This window comes from Falco peregrinus, chromosome 5 (genome assembly GCF_023634155.1).
Source record: "Falco peregrinus isolate bFalPer1 chromosome 5, bFalPer1.pri, whole genome shotgun sequence".
In the NCBI taxonomy this organism is placed as follows: domain Eukaryota; kingdom Metazoa; phylum Chordata; class Aves; order Falconiformes; family Falconidae; genus Falco; species Falco peregrinus.
The window spans coordinates 79,000,637-79,022,155 of NC_073725.1; the positions used below are offsets into that span (position 1 = coordinate 79,000,637).

Below are 21,519 nucleotides of genomic sequence, written 5' to 3' on the forward strand. Positions count from 1 at the left end.
ATTGTGTTGGCCAGCCTGGCTCCTGGAGCTGGCTATCAAGTATGCTTTTTCTACTCAGCTAGCGAGAATCCTTATATGAGGAAAACATCTCTGGAAACAGTCCTCAGTTGCTGCTGTTGTTTGAGAATGCCAAAAAGTCCCTATTTTGTTTATATTTTAGATGTGGTATAAAATAAATTCCAAAATGTGCAACTAGGCTTTGTTTGGTTTGTTGAAATGTCAAAAAGCTTTAATGCCTAAGCTGTCACTGCTGTTCCTGACAGAGCAAAGTAGCAAAGTAGGACAATCAAAAATGGTGCATGAAAGGAGCTCTCTGTGCTTGACTTAACTGTTTTTAGCATGTGATGGTATATATTTGTTTATTTAACTTGCTGCTTTGGGGATTGAATGCAGCATGTTTTGCAGGAAGGTCAAACCTTTAATATAAAATCAATTACTTTTCTTACCATTTGAGACATGTGCTCGATGCACTTCTGCAGTTTTGGAAGTGTATATTGCCTGTGCTGTATTATATGCCATTTAGCTGTTTTCTTTGATGCTAAAATGCAAATCATGTATTGGAAAATTCATCTTTCCACCCATACAGACGCAGAACAAAGATACCCAGTCTTTGAGAGGAACAGTTGTTGGCTTCTGAGCTAGAAACCCAAATTCAATCAATATTCATAAATCTTAACAAACATATAGCATTGTCATCACAAGAACCAATTTGAATTAGTCAGAGGATTCATATGTCTCCATTTGCTTAACAAAACTATATTAGTAGCATTTACTGTGCTTCTTACAGTTTTTGGAAGCCTGACTCTGTGTCTGTTCACTAATGATGATATTGTGTCTAAGCAAGAAGTTCTGTTTAATATATTTGGTTCAAATTTCTAAGGAAAAAATATAGAACATTTGCTTCTGAATTCTGGTGTGGTAGGCATGCTTTTGAGGAAGAACTACAATCAGTTCATCCCTGGGAATAAGACTTAGACAGAAGAGTCCCTCGCAAACCATGGTTTATGGTTTTCATCTGGCTTGTTTTCCCTCGCAGCTGTCTGGGCTGCCTTCTTCATTTCTGTTTCCCATCTTTCAATGGATGTGAATCAACTGATCCTCGAGACAGTTTCTCCCCAGCAGTACAAAACAACCGTGGAAGTCCCAACCTCAGCTCTATTTTGTATTAACACAACATTAACACTGAAAGGTGCAGATTAAGGGCTGTCATTTCTCCAGCTTCTTCAGCCCCATTGCAGTTCCCCCCAGTCCCGTCAGCTTTCAGCAGCTGCCACTCCTGTTCCCAGAGGCTCTGAGTGCCCTTCCCAGCAGGGATGCCCAGGCTGGAATGGGTTAAGGCATGTTTGTCCTTGGTGGTATCTGGCTTCAGGTCACCAAAGTATATGGTTAAGCATCGTAGTGAATCTTCTCAGCTTGACAGAAGCCAGCACGCAACCCTTTTTTGACTTGCAGCGTTACTTCATTCCCCTGCGCAGGGACTCCTGGCAGAGGAGACCAGCCACGGGTCCCCTGCTCCGCGGTACTGCCTTGCCTCTTCAGCTCAAGGATGGCCATTTCCCAAGCATCTCACAGAAAACCTGCCTCCCCTGGTGAATCTTGCTCCCTTATGTTCCCCTCCTCTTTTTCTAAGCTCACAATGTGCTTTCCGCACCCTCAGCCTTGTAGGGCATGCTGGGGTACACTTGTGATTTCTGCAGCAGAAATGTTGTCTGCATTACTTAAAAGCTCCAGCAAATCAAGAGGGTGCTACAATTTACATGACTTCAGGGTTGTGAAATCCTGATGGGATCCTTTCAGCCCGGCTCTCTCCAGCTGGCTGTAAGCACTTCTGAAGATAAATGCTACAATTTTCAAAGGAGCTTAACAGAGTAGGTGCCTGATCTCCTTGGATTCCTTAGAAAATCCCATTTTTTTAAGCTTTTGTAGCATTAAAATATGTGTTCTTCCTTTCTTTTCTCAGAAAAGGGAAGGCTTGATTTACTGAAAATAAACTTCAAAAGCACATAATGTTTTAAGGTTTTTTCTTGTTCTAAATAGCTACACGTTTTACAGTTCTTTATTAAGGATAACTATTGATTTGAAGAAGCATGTGTGGAGACACTCAGTGAATAGATTGAACAGATAATCCTATTACATTCAATCTGATTGCAGGAGTTACTGCCATTTTATTTTTTGTAAGGGAAGGTGTAAGGCTTTTATATGCATGTGTGTATATCTGAGTAACATGTAGTAATTAGATAAAGTCAACAATAATAAGAAACCAGAGCTTCCTATTAATCGTTTCTTGAACTATTTTTCATGTAATCATTTGTAAGGAAATTAGGAAGATCTGAAGCATTAAAGCTTAGCAAAATACAGACCTATGCCCTATAAAAAATAAATAACCAAACAAAAGTAAATAAAAAGTAGATACTTCTAAGCAAGTTCCTATGCAGAACTGTCATTCTTGCCACAGGGTAATTGATTATAATGTCATAACACTTAACTCCCACTTGATCTTTTAGACTTATTTGCTATTCCCTGGGGTCAGGGAATTCTTCCTAGCAGCAATGGCTATTTCTAGCTTTTACTTGTTTTTCCAAGAATGTCTCATCTATGATTTCCTGTCTGGATTCACTTTGCTGTCGTGTGTTTATTATAAAACAAAAGCCCAAAATCACTGCAACAAACCTCAGAAGGATCTGCGGAAAAGAAGCAAGCAGGCTTATAATTACTGATGCTGAATGCTACCTCATTTTCAGATTAGTTCTGTTGAATAAATCTCAACATGAAGGGGTAAGGTACTGCTCAGCATTCTGAAGTCAGAATCTGATCCGTAATGATAAGTTATAGACCATTAACTGTTCATGGAATTTCTTCTTCCTGAGTAATGTGTCAGGAAAAAACCCCACAGTATAAAAAGTAAGAGAATTTTTGAAAACTCTGGCACAGTTTTAGAATTCTTCAGCTATTCTTTTTTTCCTGCCAGTATCCAGCAGAGTACAATAGATTTTGCTACCATGTTGGATGCAATGTAAATTATTTAAAAAGAAATGTCAGGTTTTCCTATAGAGCAAGATATTAAACAGCCTAGGTAAATGACAAGAATTATTCCACAATGTAATCTGAATACAGCGTTTATAAACTGTAGTGTATTTTGTATTGCATTTTAATTTGTTTCAGTGTAATTTTCATTTCTTTGCCCAGGGTACGTATCTCAGAAATCACCAAATTACTTAGCATAGTTAGTGATGTGCATTTTATTATCCAGAAGTGAAAACCTGAAAGACAAGAACAATCAAAGAACGGCAAAAACTATTTGTTTTAAGTGATAGACAAGGAGAATAATGATTCATAATAGAATCTGTAAGTGTTGATTTTCCAAATGAGATGGGAACAATTGATTATGCTACTGTGCTTTTGAAACAAAAAGATGTAACGAGCGTAAGCAAGTGCCTAATTCTTCTTGATGCTGGTTCAGAATAACTTCTCTGCTTTAAACTGAAAAAAGGATCATATATCCCACACTGCGTTAACAAGCCTTTACTGTAGGTGTTTTCATTATTACTATTACATTATAGGCAGGCAATTATATCCAGTATAAAACCTTTTTTACACTTCACTGATTACATTTTTAGTAACAGGTCATGAACAAATTTATCACCTCTTCAGAGAGTGTTCATTAAAAATTGTCTTTTTTAGTCTTTCTCTAAGGCTTTCCAAGTTTTTGTAAACAATGATTACAGCTCACAACCTGATACTCTGCTCATGTTGAGTAACACCTTCCCACAGTGATGCAGTGGGATTGTTTGTGCTGTACAGTGGGAGTTAGCATACACACTATGGGCTCTATACCAGTCTGAACTGCTTCAATGATGTGAAAAATCAGTAGAAAGTGTTCAGGATCTTTAAAGAAATTATTCTATCAATCCATCCTCTTACTTTCAAAAAATGAGAGCTTTAGATCGCTCTAAACTGTAAGGTTGTATCCAGTGTGCGTTAAAGGCCTGCTAGCTGTATTCCCTGTGGTCATATTTTTTGCTCATCTTTTTTAAACCTACTTACTCCTCTTGCTTCCACAATTTCTTGCAGTCATGAGATCCACAGTTTAATTGTGTATTGCTTGAAGAATTAATTCACTTTTTTTTGTTGAATATTCTGCTTCATAATTTCAATGGATGTATCCTAGTTCTCACTGTGCATGAAATGGAGAATACTTGCTTTTCACAAAGTTAGTTAAAGGAGACTTCACAAAGTGTTAAAGGCCATGTTAGATCTGACATTTGAGGAGCTGCTTCAAGGGTTCTACTGTCTCTTCCATGCAAATGGACTTTGTGGGTTCAAGGCAAAACCCCAATGTCTGGAAACTCCAAGCATCTGCAGTGGCTTACCACATCCTTGCAGGGTATTAGCTGAAGCTCATCAAAACCTTTTTTAAAAAAATATATTACAAAATGGTATCCAGATGAGATTATTTAGCATTACAAGTCCTTATGCAGCTTTTAGGAGAATCACTTACTTGCTAAATAGAGTGCAACAGCTCCTTGGGAGCCATTCCAGTCTATCAGGTAAATCTGTAATTAGTATCCAGTTGATCTGAAGCATGGTGCTGTCATTATACTGATATAGACATACACATTAGAAAACATTACTGCCTGGGCACAGCAGGCAATTCACAGACTCTAACAACTCTGCCATTTTATTTTTTAAAAGCCTAGTAATTTTTGTTTCAGAGTTAAAATATAAAGTCATAATTGCAACAACATTTTTAATTTTCAGTTAAGCATAAAACAGATGAGACTTCGGTAATTTTTTTCTGTGATTTCTGTTTTCAAAATAGCTTGTTGGATTTTTTTAAAAGAACTGAGAGGCTTTTTGTTTGTTCTTTGTTTTTTAAGCAGATAGGTTGTGTGGTGACATTTAATGGTAACAACAGAAAAAAAGAGGAAATATTGTCAGTTGTTTTTGTGAAAATTAAAAAAAAAGTTTGGATTTAGTACAACTGACTGAAATTTCACTTCATTTTCTTTGAATTTCAGAATTCAGTTCTCAAAGCGGCAGAGGTTCATGCCCTTCTGTGGTAAATAGATGTCCTGTATTTTGTCATAAATGTTTAAAATATCTATCCATGACTAAAATAGAAGGAAACAAAGTGATGTGACAACTTGTATCTACTATACCTCTACCACATCTGGTAAAATTCAGGGTAATTACACTGAGGTGGATTCAGCAGTATAAAGGAAATTCAGGCATAAGACTGATACGAAGTTTCTATGGACAGAGGCAGATGCACAAATCAGTTACTTTGGATAACCTCCCAACCTGGTTACCACTTATATTGCATTTGCAAGTCATTCAATCTTCCTTTGAATAGTCACTTAAGCCTTAATTGTTAACCAAGCATTGCTTTTTCATACATTGACTAGAGGTTTGGGAAAAGCAAAGCTCAGGTATCTGATGGTGTGTTGTCTGATCCTTAGAAAATAGATGCTGTTGTCTGCAGACTCAAATACAGGAAAATGGGTGTCTTTTGTAATTTTTTTCTATGGCCTCAATATACCACAGCCAGTGTAAACATAAAACAGATTTCTTAATGGGCCAGCATCAATATTAAATATTCTCATTTGCGTGACATGTTTCAAAGGAACAATGTGAGCAAAGAGTGAATACTACATGGAGTATTTCAGTCTGATACATTTTCAAACAGACCTACAAAAGCTGTGAACCATTACATACATATAAGGTTGATTGACTTTGCTTTAAAGTCACATTTAGTGGGAAAATTTGTCTTAAAAATAAGCCAATTCAGGCCTGCTAGTATACCTGGCATAAGTAAAATCAGAAATGTGAGTGTTTATTGACACCAAGACATCAAGACCAATCTTGTGACTAATGACTGGAGCTGAGAAAAACCTGATACACAATTATTCTTCAGTTTATTTGTAGGGTGGAGAATATGGGCAAAAGAATAACTCTTAATTGCAATTATGAAATATTTTGAAACAAATAGAAAGAAGTTTGGGTCAGCCAAGTCACTGGCTGACCTATACGTGGTCTTTTCAGTAAAAAAATAAAATTCAGACTGAAGTGTTCACCTAGCTGTGAAATCAAAGGCATCTTCTACATTCAGTGTCTAGGTTTTTCACCAGCCCCTATATGGTTGGGGAAAACTTGCGTACCCTCCTTTTGCCCTTGTCCCACAGCTGTAATAGGTATTTAAAAAAAAAAAAAAAAAGCAAACCTTGTATAAAAGGGCAGAGGCTCTTCCTTATACAGTATGTATACATCAACTAGTATGGGTGAGCTTTACCCTTCTTGGAACTAGGGGCTCTACCTTTAAAAAACTCCCAATGTGGTTGGGATTCTTTTTAAGCTATTGGTCTTGGTACTGAAGGGGATCAGTGAAGATAAAAACTTTAAGAGAAATCTCATTCCAACATCATAAAATGCCTTACTAGCAAATCCTTTGGATTAATTCATCACCCACGGTCTTTCCAGGTGGATGTTTATTCAAAAACTTTAATTTTCATCATAGATTTAACTTTGTCCTAAAGGGAACTCTGACAGAAATAAACTTTGTTAAACTGTATTGAGCACGAATACAGACTGTAATTACAGGGATCAAATAATGGAAGAGACAAAAAACTGGAGATCAGAACATTCAAACCATTCACAGAGAATAAAAATTACATTTGATTTTGTAAACATGTTGCCTGGTAACACTGGGATTAAGACCTCATCCAATAGTTTAGGAGCATATTTAAGATGGGAACTTCACATTATTTTAATTTCTCAGCCTCTATTGACAGGCTGTCAGTAGAACACCTCCTGTTTTCATTTTAGAGAACTGCAAATGATAAAAATAATGTTCCAAAACCAGTAAGGACTTAAAAGTTATATTAGTGATATTAACAATATAGTAACCAATCTTGGATTGCAGTACTATCCTTTAACAACCACTGTCAGACTGATGGTCTAATTCACAAACCTATTTTGTCACTATAAAAAATAAAGTATGACAATCAAAAAGTGCAGGAAAAGGTGAAAGTAGTTTAGTGAAAAGCTGATCTGTAATTACTGTTCCAACTCCAATTTCCAAACATTCTGTTGTTTCTATTAGCCTCTCTCCTTCTCCCTACCTCTAAATCATGCCCCTTAGCCTTTTACACTAGAAAACAAACTGGAGATGAATTTGTTCATGTGCTGATACTTTAACAGGAATTTAAGATAATTTTATTGATATTAGAGTATTTGTATTATCTGTGTACTAGAGTTTTATGACAACCTCTAAGAAACGTCCAAGATTTTTTTCACAGGCACAATAACAGAAGCAGATTATATTATTAAACTGCTAGATACAGTATAATTTGTAGCTTGCCTCAAGCCATCTAGGTTTCCAGCAAAGTAAGGGCCAAGAAAGTAGAAAAGCTACAGAACAACCAGAGAGATTAAATATCACAACACCAACTCAAGAAAGTTGAATCTTGACTCAAGAAAGCTCCAGCTGTCAGAAAAACTTTTAAAATATCACTCTTCCTATATATATTCTTTTCTCAAAGATCTCTCTAATGTTCTGGTCTGAAAATCTTACGCATTTGCCAACAATCAAGTCATTTGCACATGACTATTGTTCACTGTGTGAAAAATGAGTTTTGTACTTTTATTTCTTTCCATGAAGTAGGGATTTTTAAGACAACTGTCACTTCAGTGCATCAGCAATAAATAAGGCTTCCAGTCAGGATGAAAAGGAAGTATTGCCACACCATTTTCAACTATCTAATATATTAAAAGGTTTTATGTATTCTTGAGTTTCACTTTCTCCACTTGCATATTTATGAGGACCACACAAGAAATCCAGGTGTAATATAAGGAATCTGTTAATCAGCAAATTTGCTCTTAAAACCTCTCCAGTATAGAAAAATCATATGGAAAAAAATATGATTTTCTTTTAGCTAAATTTTCATGTCACTGTTTTTGCTTTTCTTTCCCCTCTGCTTAGCTGTTGAGAATTTTAGGGGAGGTGGTCAATTTTCTGTTGAAGGAGAAACAAATGACATGAAGTCAGTGCATTTTCTTAGTTTAAAACACTTTCAGTTTTAGTGTGCACAAGCAGAAGTGCTTATAAATAGCCTGCAGTCAATCTTGGTTTTAAATACAACAGCCTAGACATCAGCAGTACTCTTCTAGAAGGCAATGTGCCATAAGAGCTTGCTATAGTTACACAGAGTCATACTTGCCTATTGCAAGGGCATCACAAAATTATCAATGCATCTTCTTAGAAGTTAAGCTATGGCTTTATCAGGTGATCATTAATGCCTTTTCTCAGTGCTATAGATTCACCTGGATCAAGAATCATGGTGCAGCTCAGGTGTACAATCAGCCAGCACATGTAGAATTAATATTACGCTTGCTTTGTTTCACCCTTAGGACAGATGATACTCTCCTGTTAGTGTTCCATAAGATAACACATTATTTGGGTTGAAGGGTTGTGTTTTGATTATATAAACGGCTGATGCTGTGATTGCACCTACAAAAGCCCCAGCAACTGGGTAAAATACACCCTGGAGTAATTGGGTCACCTTGCCTGATGTGGGCTGTGTCTTGTGGAACAGGATATATCCGTCCTGTCAGGAGGACTTTGGCAGCCTACAATTCTGTTGCAGGGAACTGCTCTTTTTCCCTCCGTCAGACTTATTATTTTCTGGAATGAAGATTATGGTGATTTGGACTCAGTCTCTTGGGGAAAGAGAGGGGAGGGGTTGGATTAGATCAAGAGGATGGCAGCCTTCAGCAAAGACTGGCCATGTAGGAGTAATAGAGGTGACTCACAGAACTAGATGATAGGAGAGCAGGAATGGATATCATTGAGGTAATTAGCAAGGACTTTCAGGCTCATGACAATTGTTTATGAATATATTCTGGAGAACAGAACATTGAACAATTAGTGCTTGAAGCTGAAGGCATTACAAAACACCAGATTAACCGATCCGAGCTATGTCTGTGTAAGAGTTTTGCATGTTAGCTTCTAAAGGTACAGATGATTCCATGTAACAAAGGCTCCTGAGAATTTGCAAGTGTGAGAAGCTGCTTAATAGGCTAATGGGAGAGGTTAGATTTTCATTTCCCAAAGCTAGATATGGCAGTATACTGCTGAACAGGGACTTAACTTAGTTTTATTTATTTCAGAGAAGATCCTTTGAGGCAGTTTGAACCTTGTTGTTATGACTTGCACTTGATGTTTATTGAATAACTACTCTTTCATAAAATCTTCTACTGGATTATTACTGAAATATCTGTTCAAGTTTGTATTCTGTGGATCTAATTCAAGGTTATAGGTTCCAGCAGAATTAGAACAGGGATATATTTGTCCCCCTGTGACCAACATTTCTGTCTCTGTTTCTAGTTCTCATGCTTTTCCGTATAGGAACCCTGAATCTATGATTAAATGTTATTTATTAGGTCCTTTACCTTTGAGAGCTATTTCAGAGAACAAATATGTGAACAGACTGGTAAAGAAATTTTCAACCTTTACTTTCCATTGATCAGACCTGAAATCATTACTACTTTTCATTTGGTCTTTTTCTCATTTCTTTAAAATCAATCTGTATTCAAAGAACAGTTTATAAACTGAATACAAACGAGGGATGTCTTCTCAGACCTGAACAGATTTGTATTTGCTGAGTCTCACAAGTACCTTCATATGTGTCACACGGTTTTATAGAATGCCTGCCATGGAAATAGATTTGCTACCTTGCTGATGGGCCCCTTTAACACATGGTAGAAACAAAGGGAGAACATAGATTGTTAACATAACCCGTCTTTGGAGTGAGTTATTTTTCTTTGTTAACATGCTATGTTTTTCTTAAACATTATACACTGCTTTAAATATATTGCTGTTGTTAGATTTGGACTAGGATTATTTTTACATGCATCCTAGAATGCGTGCGATGTGTATGCATCCCAAAGGGGAAAGATGATTAGTTGATTTTTGAGATAGTTGTGCAAAACTTCTGCTATTGTTACTCTAAACGCATATGAAACTCACCTTGTTTGAGGCCATTCCCTAAAATGCTATCTAGACACAGAATTGGCCAGAATTCCTTGTGGCTTGCAGATACTGAGAGAAAACTAGAAGTCAAATACCTGGCTTACTCTAAATACAGCTGAATAATAAGAAACTGAGGCAAACTTAACTTTCACTCCCATCTGGAGTACTGCGTCCTTTTTGACCATCAGTACAAGAAAGACCTTGGCATACTGGAGCCAGTCTGGCTGAGAACCCTGAAGGTGACACGGAGCTGGAGGACGACTTACCAGGAAACTACATGTGTTCGGGCTTACAAAGAGGAGGCCAAGGCTGGGGGGATCTAATTACGGACTTCGATTTCCTAGTGGGAGTTTATAGAGAAGGCAGGGCAGAGCCTTCCAGAGGCACACAGCAAAAGGACTAAGACCAATGGACACAAGATGTAGCAAGGGCAATTCCAACTAGATATAATGAAACAGGTTTTTCAAGGTGAAGGCGTTCCCGCACCGACACAGGCTGCCCAGAGATATTGTGGAATCTCCATCTGGGGAGATAATCGAACAAAGCCTTGACCAATTTGATCTAACTTTGAAGCTGACCTTGACGTGAGTGGGGCTGGATGGGATAACTTCCAGAGATTCTTTCCAATCTGAATTATTTTATTGATTTAAACTGTGGATTTTTTAGTATGTACATAGGGGATGTAAAGTCAGAGCTTTGGAGGCTACCCAAGTGAAGAGGACAAAGTATACTGAGATCAAAAAGAATGACAAAACAAAAGAAAGAAATCTGTTCACCTTTTGGAAAAAAATAATCACACAGTAATTCTGTCGTGAGTTGTCAGTTATGGTTTGTAGATGATGGAGGTTCTTTAAAAGCTCATACAAAGCAAGACAGCTGAAAGTATATTATTTTTGCCTTGATATGAGACACCAACTGTTGTAAAAGTTTTAATGTCCTTTAAATATTTTAGCATGTGGGGAAAAAAATCAGAACAAGCTAACAAAAAAAAAAAATGTGTTCCTCAAAACAAATTAACATTTTCAAATGCCTTAGCTTAGTGATTCCTATAGAGACATGGATGATCACAAGATGTTGGCCCTAATTTTGTCTCTAGCTGTTTCTGTGACTGCTTGAGCTGTGCAGTCACGAGATCCTGGAGATCTGTAAAAATATTTAGAAACAAGGAGTGTATTATACAGCTACATATGCTACTAGGGCTGTGTTTGAGGAGGAAGAAAGAGCTCCCCACAGAGACAGGAGACCTAAGTCACCATGAGGAGAGGGGAGGGCAGAGGATAAGCTCATAGGCTGGAGGAAAAAGTACTAGGCACTGGAGTTTTTATACAGTTGGGTCCAGGTTTCCTCACACACCAGGCACAAGAATGCTGAAATAATGTAGTTACAGTGGGGTTTACATTATTTTTCTTTTGACTTAGCTATTCACAATCAACCACAGAAGTTTAAAGATTTATAGCCATCTGTCCTGTAGCTAGATGTAATGCACTAACACATGATGTTGAATCTTCTTTGCCCACCTTATTCCTGCTCTCTCAGGTTCTATATCTGGAAGTTAATAAGTGATGCAAAGAACAACAGTTCAATCACTTTCTACATCATAACTTCTTTAACAAAGTCCGTACTGTTAACACTGTAAGTGCATAAACTGAACAGTTATGTGTTAGCAATCCTGTCAGCAAAATAGTTGCTGCTTTTTTTTTCAGTTCATTCCATGGAAGAAATTCTATTTCAGCGTGCTGGATATTGCAGTAGAAAGCTCCAAAAATTTTCCAGCAAAAAAGGCATTTTCATCTGCCATTTATTCACCTGCTGGAGGCTTATGTATATACTGGGAAGGAAGTTACAGATAGGCATTTGGAAGGGTTTTTGTCAGAATTTTTATTGAAGCCCTGTAATGTATGAAACTGTAAGGTTACACAGTTTCATATGATAACTGCCATTTAAATATGTCAAGGAAAATTTTATGTTGCTTATGTTGTTTTATATCTGGTGAATATACATTTTAAGTACAATATGAAAAAGAGGGCTTCCAACTAGACTTTTGTGTTAAAAGTGGTAAATAAAAAAGCCAGCCAGGCCAATGGAATAATTTAGTAATTCTAAGAGATTTGGAAAATAGAAGTGTGTACTAATGACTTATGCTGGAAATTGGGATGAAATGTTGAAGTTTACTTTTTTTATATTGGGTAATAAAACTCAAGATCTAATAGGTGATCTCCCAGATTTACTGGGTTGTTCCTCAGCGCACAGAGGAAAGGTGAAATAGTTTTTTCTTGCAGTGCAAATGCACTATAAAAGGAAAAAAAAATCAGATAAAACATATATCAGATTTTCTTCTCTAGGGTAATACTCTTTGAAGTATCCTTCAAACACTTGTCCAGTTTCAGCGCTCCCCTAGTTGCTGCCTATGGCTGTTTCAATATATTCATACTTATGTATGTATCAGGTTGTGTTTCACTCCTGATCGATGAGAGCTGGAGGGCAGAGGTGGTAGGAATAATGGTGTAAGTTGCACATCACATACTGTAGCTCTTTCATCTTGCATCTTTTTTCATCTTTCCTGTTTCAAGCCCCTTGTCACATAGGTTGCATTATCCTGCACTGATAGGCTATGCTTACTCAGGCTATAGAAATGTGTAAATTGTGTTAACTTACATCTACCTGTCAAACTACTTTTCTAGGAGAAGTTTCCTTAAAAACAGAATGTACTGTGCCCCTCCTTTCTCTCCACCTGCTAGAAAAGCTCATTTCTCCTATCCTGTGAGAAAAAGCTGCTGAAAGAATGTACAGGGCAATCCTATTTCCTGCTTGTTGATTGCCTGATCAGTTTCTGGGATGTTAAGATTGTTTTGTGTGTTACTTAGATCTGAGGAGTTTACCTACTTTTGAACTCAAACCCACTTTTTTAAGCCACACATATGTACTGACTCAGGGACTGTCTCACATTTCCTGTGCTTCTGATCTTGCTCTGTGGTGTAACAACTGTAGTAGCAAGAGATAGAAGAAAGTTTAAACTACAGCTTTCTTGAATGACTTCATGCCTTGAAGTGTGTGTTTACCTTTGTTTTGTCCTCAGCCTATAGGGACTAGAAGACATTTTTGGGGAATTTTTATGTTCACTCTGTTATGTTCTCCAGAGGGTGGAAATGGAAGAAGAAATGACAACAATGTCACACACTTAAATACATGTGAGTAATGGCACAAGCACGTGTTAAGTCAGATGTTTCTTTGAAACATCAAAAATTATTAAATTTTCATGGGAAGCTTGAAACACTATGGATTAAAGCACAGTCACTCTGCTTCACATTTTTGATAGCAGCCCTTGAGTTTCCTTTCTGAGACCATCATGGCAGCATCACATACTAATGAAGAATAATGCTTTGTTAAAATGATTATATGAAAATGGAATTATGGTTTAACTCACTGACATTAAACATTGCCTGGGTGTCAAAACAGTGGGTAATTTCATACAGACTACGAAATATGTGAACTATAGCTATTTGAATGGCAACCTTAACTTTTCAGTACCCCGATGAAACTAAGGGTTTGGAAGTGCATTTTGAATAAATGGTGAAATCAGCACTCCTTCTGAACTATGGCTTTAGCTCCAGTAATCTGCAAATTTATGCTGAACTTTCTCTGAGCTTCTTGTAGAAGTCCACACTTGGGACTTTATTCGTAAATAAAGGGGCAAAACCAGTAGCTCTTAGTGGCATAATTAATACACAACATTGACATGAATGCTAGGTCAAACATCACTGTTTTTCTAGGTCAGACTGTGTTACTGTGTGGTAATATCTTGTAGCACAGTAGTGCCAGCTCAAGCTAAAACTTATTCCACAGTCTGGAGCTGCTGCTGCACAAGATTATGCATTATGATAACTTTCTATTACATGAGTGCACATCAGTTCTACAAATTAGCCAGAAAACAGCATTGTTTTACGTTCTAAGCTTCCTAGATGTAAATGTGTAGTACCTCATAGAATTATGTTCAAAGTGTATATGCTGAGCAGTATAGCAGATTGAACAGTAGAATTTGTTTTGATTACCTTGGTTATACTTCTTACCTTCATAGTTATATCTTTGTATGTATTTCAAAAATACAGTTTTGAGAGTATTAATTATTTAAATTTAAAATATTATTAAATATTTAAGGATCATTATTTCTAAAGATTTCATAAGATCGATTTGCTGATGTAGTTGCATTTCTATTTATGTAAAATAGCAGCAATGACAAGAAACAGCAAAGAGAACTGTAGGTGTCAGTTTCTGGCACCCTTGGGGCCACTATTTCTTAGTTCTCTAGTACAATATTAAGCAGCACAAGTAAGTTTTTCAAAATTTGTCCTATTGTAACTGTGTCATTGTTACTGTGCTCACCCCTGAGTAATGCACACAGTGTCATGAGGTTCAGGTGAAAGCAGAGATCATAAATTAATACATATTATATTTCCCAATATATTTTTCATCAGTACAAGAGCAGGAAGGGGTTCTGATCTCATGACTAAGCCTTGGCAGTGCCTTATACTAGAATTCAACCTTCTGTTCAATGGACTGTCTGTAGACTGTTTGACTGGAATCTGGTCATCAGAGAAGTTGCCACACACAGCCATGGCTTGAAGCTAGAAACTGTTAATTGTCATAATACTTTTGCACACAAAAATCCCATGAAACGCAGTTAAAGCTCTCGTAGTTCTTAAAGGCTTAATCACTACTTACTGAGACTAGCATTTATATTTTTTCTAGAAGCTGGGCTGAATACTTATTTGAACTATAAAATTCTAGGTTACTGCATAGAAATCTGTTCCCTCCGTGAAGTTTCCTCTTCTCCTCTAGCTATTCTAGAGAAGATCAAGGCATAATCCACTGAGGAGAGAGGGAGTGCATCTCTAGTTGGCAGCTTCTCTGCTCTCAGTGCAGGTTCTTGTACTCTGGATAATAAACATGAGGTGAGTTGGGTCCTTAAACAGCTGTGTGAGACTATAGCAAAAGCATCATTCATCTGTAAGAGATTAATGAGAAGCCTTCATTTGACAGCCCTCCTGCAAGCACCTTATGCTTGCTGACATGTGATATTTCCTGTGGTAGCTGGAGTTAGCACATTTTTAAGGTACTGCCACATTGGAACCTTTATCACCTCAGCAGCAGCCCTGCTTGTGTTGGCTCTACACAAGGGACAGGTCTTAGGCCACCCCTTCTTGATCCATGCCAGCCCAGTCTCCACAGAGTGCAAAGGAGGCTTCTGAGCTGCCAACTTGCCCTAATTTTTTATTTTTTCTTTGCTGTGCAAACAATCACAATGCCTGGAGGTAATACCTGTTGTTCAGCCAGTCAGGTGCATTATTTTTCATTTTGTGACTTTACAGGTCTGCAAATCACATTGGACATATATGGTGTCACATAAGATTTCTTGTACTTGGTATAAACATAAAACTTGAGAATGTTGCCTGCAGAAGAATGTCCTACTAAAGAGAAGATAAAACCTTTCATCTTACAAAACTTATCAAAATCTTACTTATAGTGAACAGAGAAATAAATACTTCTTTCTATGCAGGCAAAGCTCTTCCCTTTCCTTTACATTGTTTAATACTGAAGTTAAGAAACCCCAAAGTAATGAGAATAATCTACTAGCAAAATCATTGTTGTAATACAGGTTAGAGGTGGTACTTAGTACAGATGACATATGGCACGATGCATGGTGTAAGAAAGAAGCTGCTTATAAGATACCCACAGTACATTTGAGTGTTTTGCTAAATGTAGAGCACCTTTACTAACTAAAGTTTTATGAAAGAAAAATCTATTTGTTGTTGAAGTTAAATTTTCTAAATACTTTGATATTTCTTAGCCTGTGCTAAGGCAAAGAAACATGCTATGAATTCATGACTTTAATAAAGTTTTTTCACATAAAGTATATTGACTTTCATCTGGGCTCATATTCTAACATTTTTTTCAGTATTTGATGATTTTGTTTTGTAGTTGCTTGCAAACATTTTTTGCCTTAGATGTAGATATGCATAATAGCATTAATCCTGTAGTGTAATAACATGCTGAACAGGGTGTACGTCTGTTAATTGCTTTCATCTGGGTCAGTATATCAGAACGCATGGTTTCTCTATGATTAAAATTTTGTACACTGACAACACACACATAAAACACCCCCCACTATGCATGGCATGCCATTTGTTCTGAGGTATCTTTATGCTAAACCATCTTGATGGATGGACAGACTTTTACATTACACCCTATTCTCCAACATACATCTGCAAATATTTGGAAAGTTAGCACTGTAGCAAAAGGACCTAAATTCACATTACTTGCTCCTTACATAGGAAAGATCTACATTCAAAACACCAAACATTTTAGTTAGTGTATTTAGGTGGCTGCATTACTGGCCATTCTGGTAGAACCAAACCTTGGAGGCATTTTCTCCTGAGCAGTGCTCATTTGGTACCCACGTACTTCTGGACTCACTTCTAAACGAAATTCACCATATAGAAACTTTCTTCTTTTGTTTCATGCTTGGTATTATCATGGGACACAAACAAGTGGCCTGAAGCTAATTTTAAGGAAGTATAAGCATATGCTGTTGTTCATTTTCAAATATATCTTATTTTCTTTAGAATTGTAATGATTCACATTGTGCTTCATATTTTCAGCAGATAAACAACTTGATTGTGCCAATCCCTTAACTCCATCTATACCAATACTTTTATCAGCAGACAGGCTAAAGTCTCATTTTTTTATTCTAAGGGATTTCCTCCTTTCTTCCCCCAAGTTTCATGTTAAGGCAGAGGACAGCATAGGGAATTAGGAGAGGTTTTCTCTTTAGTAGAAACTTCACGTGAAATTTCTTCCTTAGCCCTAATGGTCCTCCAGCTGAATGCAAAAGAAGGCATCCTAAGCAAACTAAGCCTGGTGAAAACAGAGTGAGGAGGTAACCTGATTCGTGTTATAACACATTGACACCTCTGGGAAATATGCATCTCTGGGAAATACATAAATGGGATGTTAGCATCCCACAAGTTAGTTTGTAATATGCAACAGTTGACAAAAAAAACCCAATAAAATAATTGACATTGTACTAAAATGCTTGTAAATTTTGGAGGTAATTCCTTTAAAGCCTGATCCACTCTATAGTCATCTGGTTTAAAGATCCAGAATGGGGGATACAGATGTTTGTGCTGTTTGAAGCAGTTTCTGTCCCACCCCCCCCCCCAGCGCAAAGCACACTCCCTGTCCTTTGGGCAGGGTTCTGCTCCCCTTCCCATACATCTGCTGTTGCCCTCTGTAGAGTGGTATGGCTCTGATGGAAGGGGTAAAGAAAGGCCTAGATGTGTTGTGAAAATAGTTTGCTCTCCAGAAAGGTGAGAAAAGGGAGTTTTTACTGTTTCTTCTTCAAATAAGCCAGAGACTTGACTTTGACTCCCTTATTCCAGATTAGTGCTGTACTGAACACAACAGGGCAGAGACGGCAACCACAGATTTTTAAAGCAAAAGCCTTTAAATTCTTTCAAGTTCAGCCTTGCAAACTTCAAGTGGAAGCAGATGCTGCCTTTCAGTTGCACATAAACTATTGACTCTCATGAAAGGTAAGCTTTTCAGGAGCTTATCCTGAATGCTTCTGTTCCCGCTGCCTTTAGGCAGCTCTTTGATCATGGTACTAACAGTTAAGGATCTTGTTGCGAGGCCTGTACCCTTCTGTGCCTCTCACTACAGTTTCCAGTCCCAATTCACAGCTAGGCATTTAAAAACTCAATGCTACAACACAACTCCTAAATTTACCTTCCCCCCTGCATTTTTTTTTTGTTTTGGTTGACCTTTTTGTACAAATAAGGAGGCCTCGATTTAATTTGAGTCTTCAAAAGAAAATTCTAGAAGCCGCAGGTGAGGGGGGATGAGGCACAGGTGCAGGCGGGCAGGTGCTGGCTGCCCCGAGGGGCCCTGGGCTGGCAGCAGCACCTGTGGGCAGTTGAGGTGAGGCAGCGGGGCAGGAGGTTGTCTCCATGTCTCCAAGGGCATGGAAGAGGTCAGCCTGGAGAAGCTGGAGCCTGCCTCAGGACAAACAAGCCATTTTTGAGAGAAGTTGCCTATGGCCTGGTGCCTGATGACTGTGGGCTTCAGAGGGGATTGTCTGCCGCTGGGCCGCAGAGGCTGTGCTGTGTGTGGTGCTGAGGGAGCGAACTGCTTTGTCTGTGAGTGATCTTTGAAGCATGTAAAAGGGCTGGGGTGTTACTAGAGAGCTGAGACTAGGATAAATAGAGGGATATAATGGAAGGAATGCTTGGTATTTTTTCAGGGCATGAAGGGAGGGAAATGCCCTTCCTTGGGATATTGGCTGGAGTGTGAGTGCAGTAGGGGCTTGTGATCTAAGATGTCTGCCGAGGCGGTGTGAGGAGAGTGACTGGGGCAGATGCAAGTTAGTTTTGTGTTTGAAAGCAAAAAGCTCAGAACACAGGCCTAGAATTTTAGTGCCCTGTTTTACCTTCAGTTTGCTGAGGAGAACTACTGCTTTTGTCCATAGGATGGATGTTAGATTGAGTTTAAAGCTGAGTTTTAGGTGATCCTTCAGAAGGCTGACTAGCTTCCTGCATTTTCTCTAGGAAAGCATAGGCTCTTTGGTTTAGCTGAACGACTAAATCATTTGTGTGCTGTAATTTTACTTCTTGAAAGCAAGTATGGAAAACTCCAGAATAAGATGAGGAAAACTTGAAGCTAATGGGGACTGAAGTGGTGTAAGATGGTTTTGCAGGTTGTGGTCTGCGTGGGAGTGGACGCGCTTCATTTGGGAGTGTGACTGCAACAGTCAAAAGGCTTTTATGCATGGTTAAACTTCCAGATTTCACAGATGGGTAAAGCATAAACTATGAAGTTTTTCATAACAACATGACTGGAAGTAAAGCCTCAGTAACGAGCGGAGAGCTGACTCTCTTAGTTAAATGGTGAAGCATTTTGGTTGGAGGAAAAAATGCTGTAGCTCCTTGATTGGATATGATTCATATTCAGGGTAAAGGATTATTTAACTAATGCTCCATTTGAGAATTATGTTACTTTAGAGACAGTCATTGTGCTAGATCATTTTCACCTGTATTAACAGTCATGTAAGTAAAGGAATTGATTTCTTGTGGTTATCTCTACTTACACACACACACACCGGGCTGTAAGGGAAGGTAATGGCAGAACCTGGAATATAGGCCCTTGCTCAGCAGCTCCTGAAAGCAGCTTCCCTGGAAGCACTGGCTCCTGAGACAACCGGGAATTCTGCAAGGTGTAATTGTGTTTTAAGTAGTAGACTAAATGGATCAGGTGCGATTACCATTTCCATCTGCCTTTTCATCCTTAGTCTCTCTGATGTATAGATGTCAAAGATGACTGTTGGCCATCTTCAGGAAGTAGATACTCAGGTGTCTAAAGCAGGTACAAGGACTAATTCTGTGCATAACGGTGATAGGTGCTTGGTTTAATGATGGACAGAATGCAGGACTGTACCAGGACAGGAGAAGAAAAGTATGAAAAAAAAGTCTCCGGTATGTTGACTTGTACATTAACCAGAACTCATACTGGGTTTGTACGGGTAAAGTACAGCTGAAGATGCTATGATGTGTCTTAAACTCCTCTACAGAGGAGTGAAAAGCACAGCAGCTGGTCAGAACTCATCTGTATTTTTTTAACTCTTTCCCACACCCCTCCTCACCTTTAACACATTTGGGAGAGAGGGGTGGTATCCAGTGTACTTTTTGTGTCTAATCTTTAGTGTACTTAACAGAGTGGAGGAAGAAAACTATCAGGGGTCATGAGCATACTATGAATGCTCTCAGTGGTCTCCTAGAAAAGCCTGTTTCTCCCCATTGTTTAAGGATGCAGTTTTCTTCACATCAGCTGCCTTTATGTGCTGAAGTTAATTTCTGCTGTAGTGACAAAAAGGCTAATGCAATCCATGTATAAATGCTATAAAATGCTAAGCAGGCATGAAAAGACTGCACAGCCTCTGCATGTGGCACTGATATAATTGCTGTTGGAGTATCATCTAGTGTTCTAGAAGGAGGCCAAAAGCTGCAGGGTTTAGAGGAGCTCTTTTTTTCTGACTTAAAATATGGAAAACACCTCCCAAGGTCAAGAAGCCCACTCTATTAGTGTATCAAAGCAAAGGCTGAAGAACAATGTGATTGGTCTATAAATACATGCAACCAATTCACGATTTTGGTAGAGAATTAATCAGTTCAGCAGACAAATTAGAACAAAAAAATAATCTTATAGTGGAAGAAGAACCAACTTGCACAATGTTAGGAATACATACTTAAACATTTATGTAAATTAATAGCTCTTTTAAAAACTTACCTTGGATGATAATTATGTTATTGAAACATCTTTTAATCCACTTGGGATGTCTTTCAGGAGTATATGCTGTAGTTCAAGTAGAGATAGCATATGTGAAGCAGTCTCATGGCCTCTGATACGTGGCCCATTGGGCTAAAAGATCATAGAGGTTCCTCTGAGCTGAAAAAAAAGCAGGCATCTTTGTAACAAATTTTCTTTAATTAAGCTACAAGTGTAACTGCATATTACATGAAGTAGGAGAAAACTGCCGCCTTAAAGGTGAAGCAAATCTATGTGATTCAATGCTCTGCTTAATTGATTAGCCAGCACCAAAGCACTGCCTGAATGAGGGAGGAGAGGAAGTATATTTTTGAACTGACAGATCCCTACTTTTAAATCCCCTATTTCAAAAAAATTATCTATAATTAGCAAAAATACATCCATATGGTGACTCTTCTAGTCCCAGATGGGTAGCTGTCATTTTGCACATGATCTTTGCTTCTCTTTTGAAGTAGAAATGAGTAATCTTGGAAATATTAATCTGACTTCAACTATATTTATCCTTCTATCAACAGTGATGACACACTTTGATTTCTTTCTTGGCGTACACAGTATGTGCTGTGGTGCAGAGGATTCCAGTTGCCATAATTTCCAGTGGAAAGAATAATTATCACAGGGAACTGTAAGTTGTTATGGAATATTTGTATATTTAATTAGAAAAGCCAAAATTTTCAAGAGTAGTGATGCAAAGATATGCCAAACATGAAACTCTCCTAAGGAGGTGATAGAAAGTGTTTTATAGGTGCTTAAAATTGGCTCCCCTTTTCAGTGATATTTACCTGGCACAGTGGCAGCTGTACACCTGCTACTGCCTGGCAGGCTACTGCTAGGAATAGTCAGGTCAGAGCAAACAAAAAAGTAAAAATAATTTACTATGACAGAAAAGATGTTTAGGTATCTGACTTAAGTTTTTCTCTGAACTACTAATCTTTAGCACAGATCATTCTGTCCTTGTCAATATGGTTTATGCAGTGACATAACTACAGGCATCTTGTGTGTTTAGACTTCCACTTTCTTTTTTGGGGGGTAAGGAGCAGGAAGTAATTGTGTGTGTAAGGGGAAGGGATTTTGTAGCAGTTATGTCTGCATGATTTCCCCCCTCTTGTTTTAAAAAAAAA

General features: G+C 38.0%; 1 long non-coding RNA gene across 2 annotated transcripts in view; it reads left to right on the top strand.

Annotated features, from left to right (window-relative positions):
• Positions 1 to 21,018, top strand: part of LOC114013098 (uncharacterized) — a 192,407-nt gene extending 171,389 nt beyond the window's left edge. For both annotated transcript variants that reach the window (XR_008747629.1, XR_008747627.1), the window contains one exon: positions 20,917 to 21,018. This is a non-coding gene — a long non-coding RNA (uncharacterized LOC114013098). The remainder of the gene's footprint in view (positions 1 to 20,916) is intronic.
• The last annotated feature ends 501 nt before the right edge of the window (positions 21,019 to 21,519 follow it).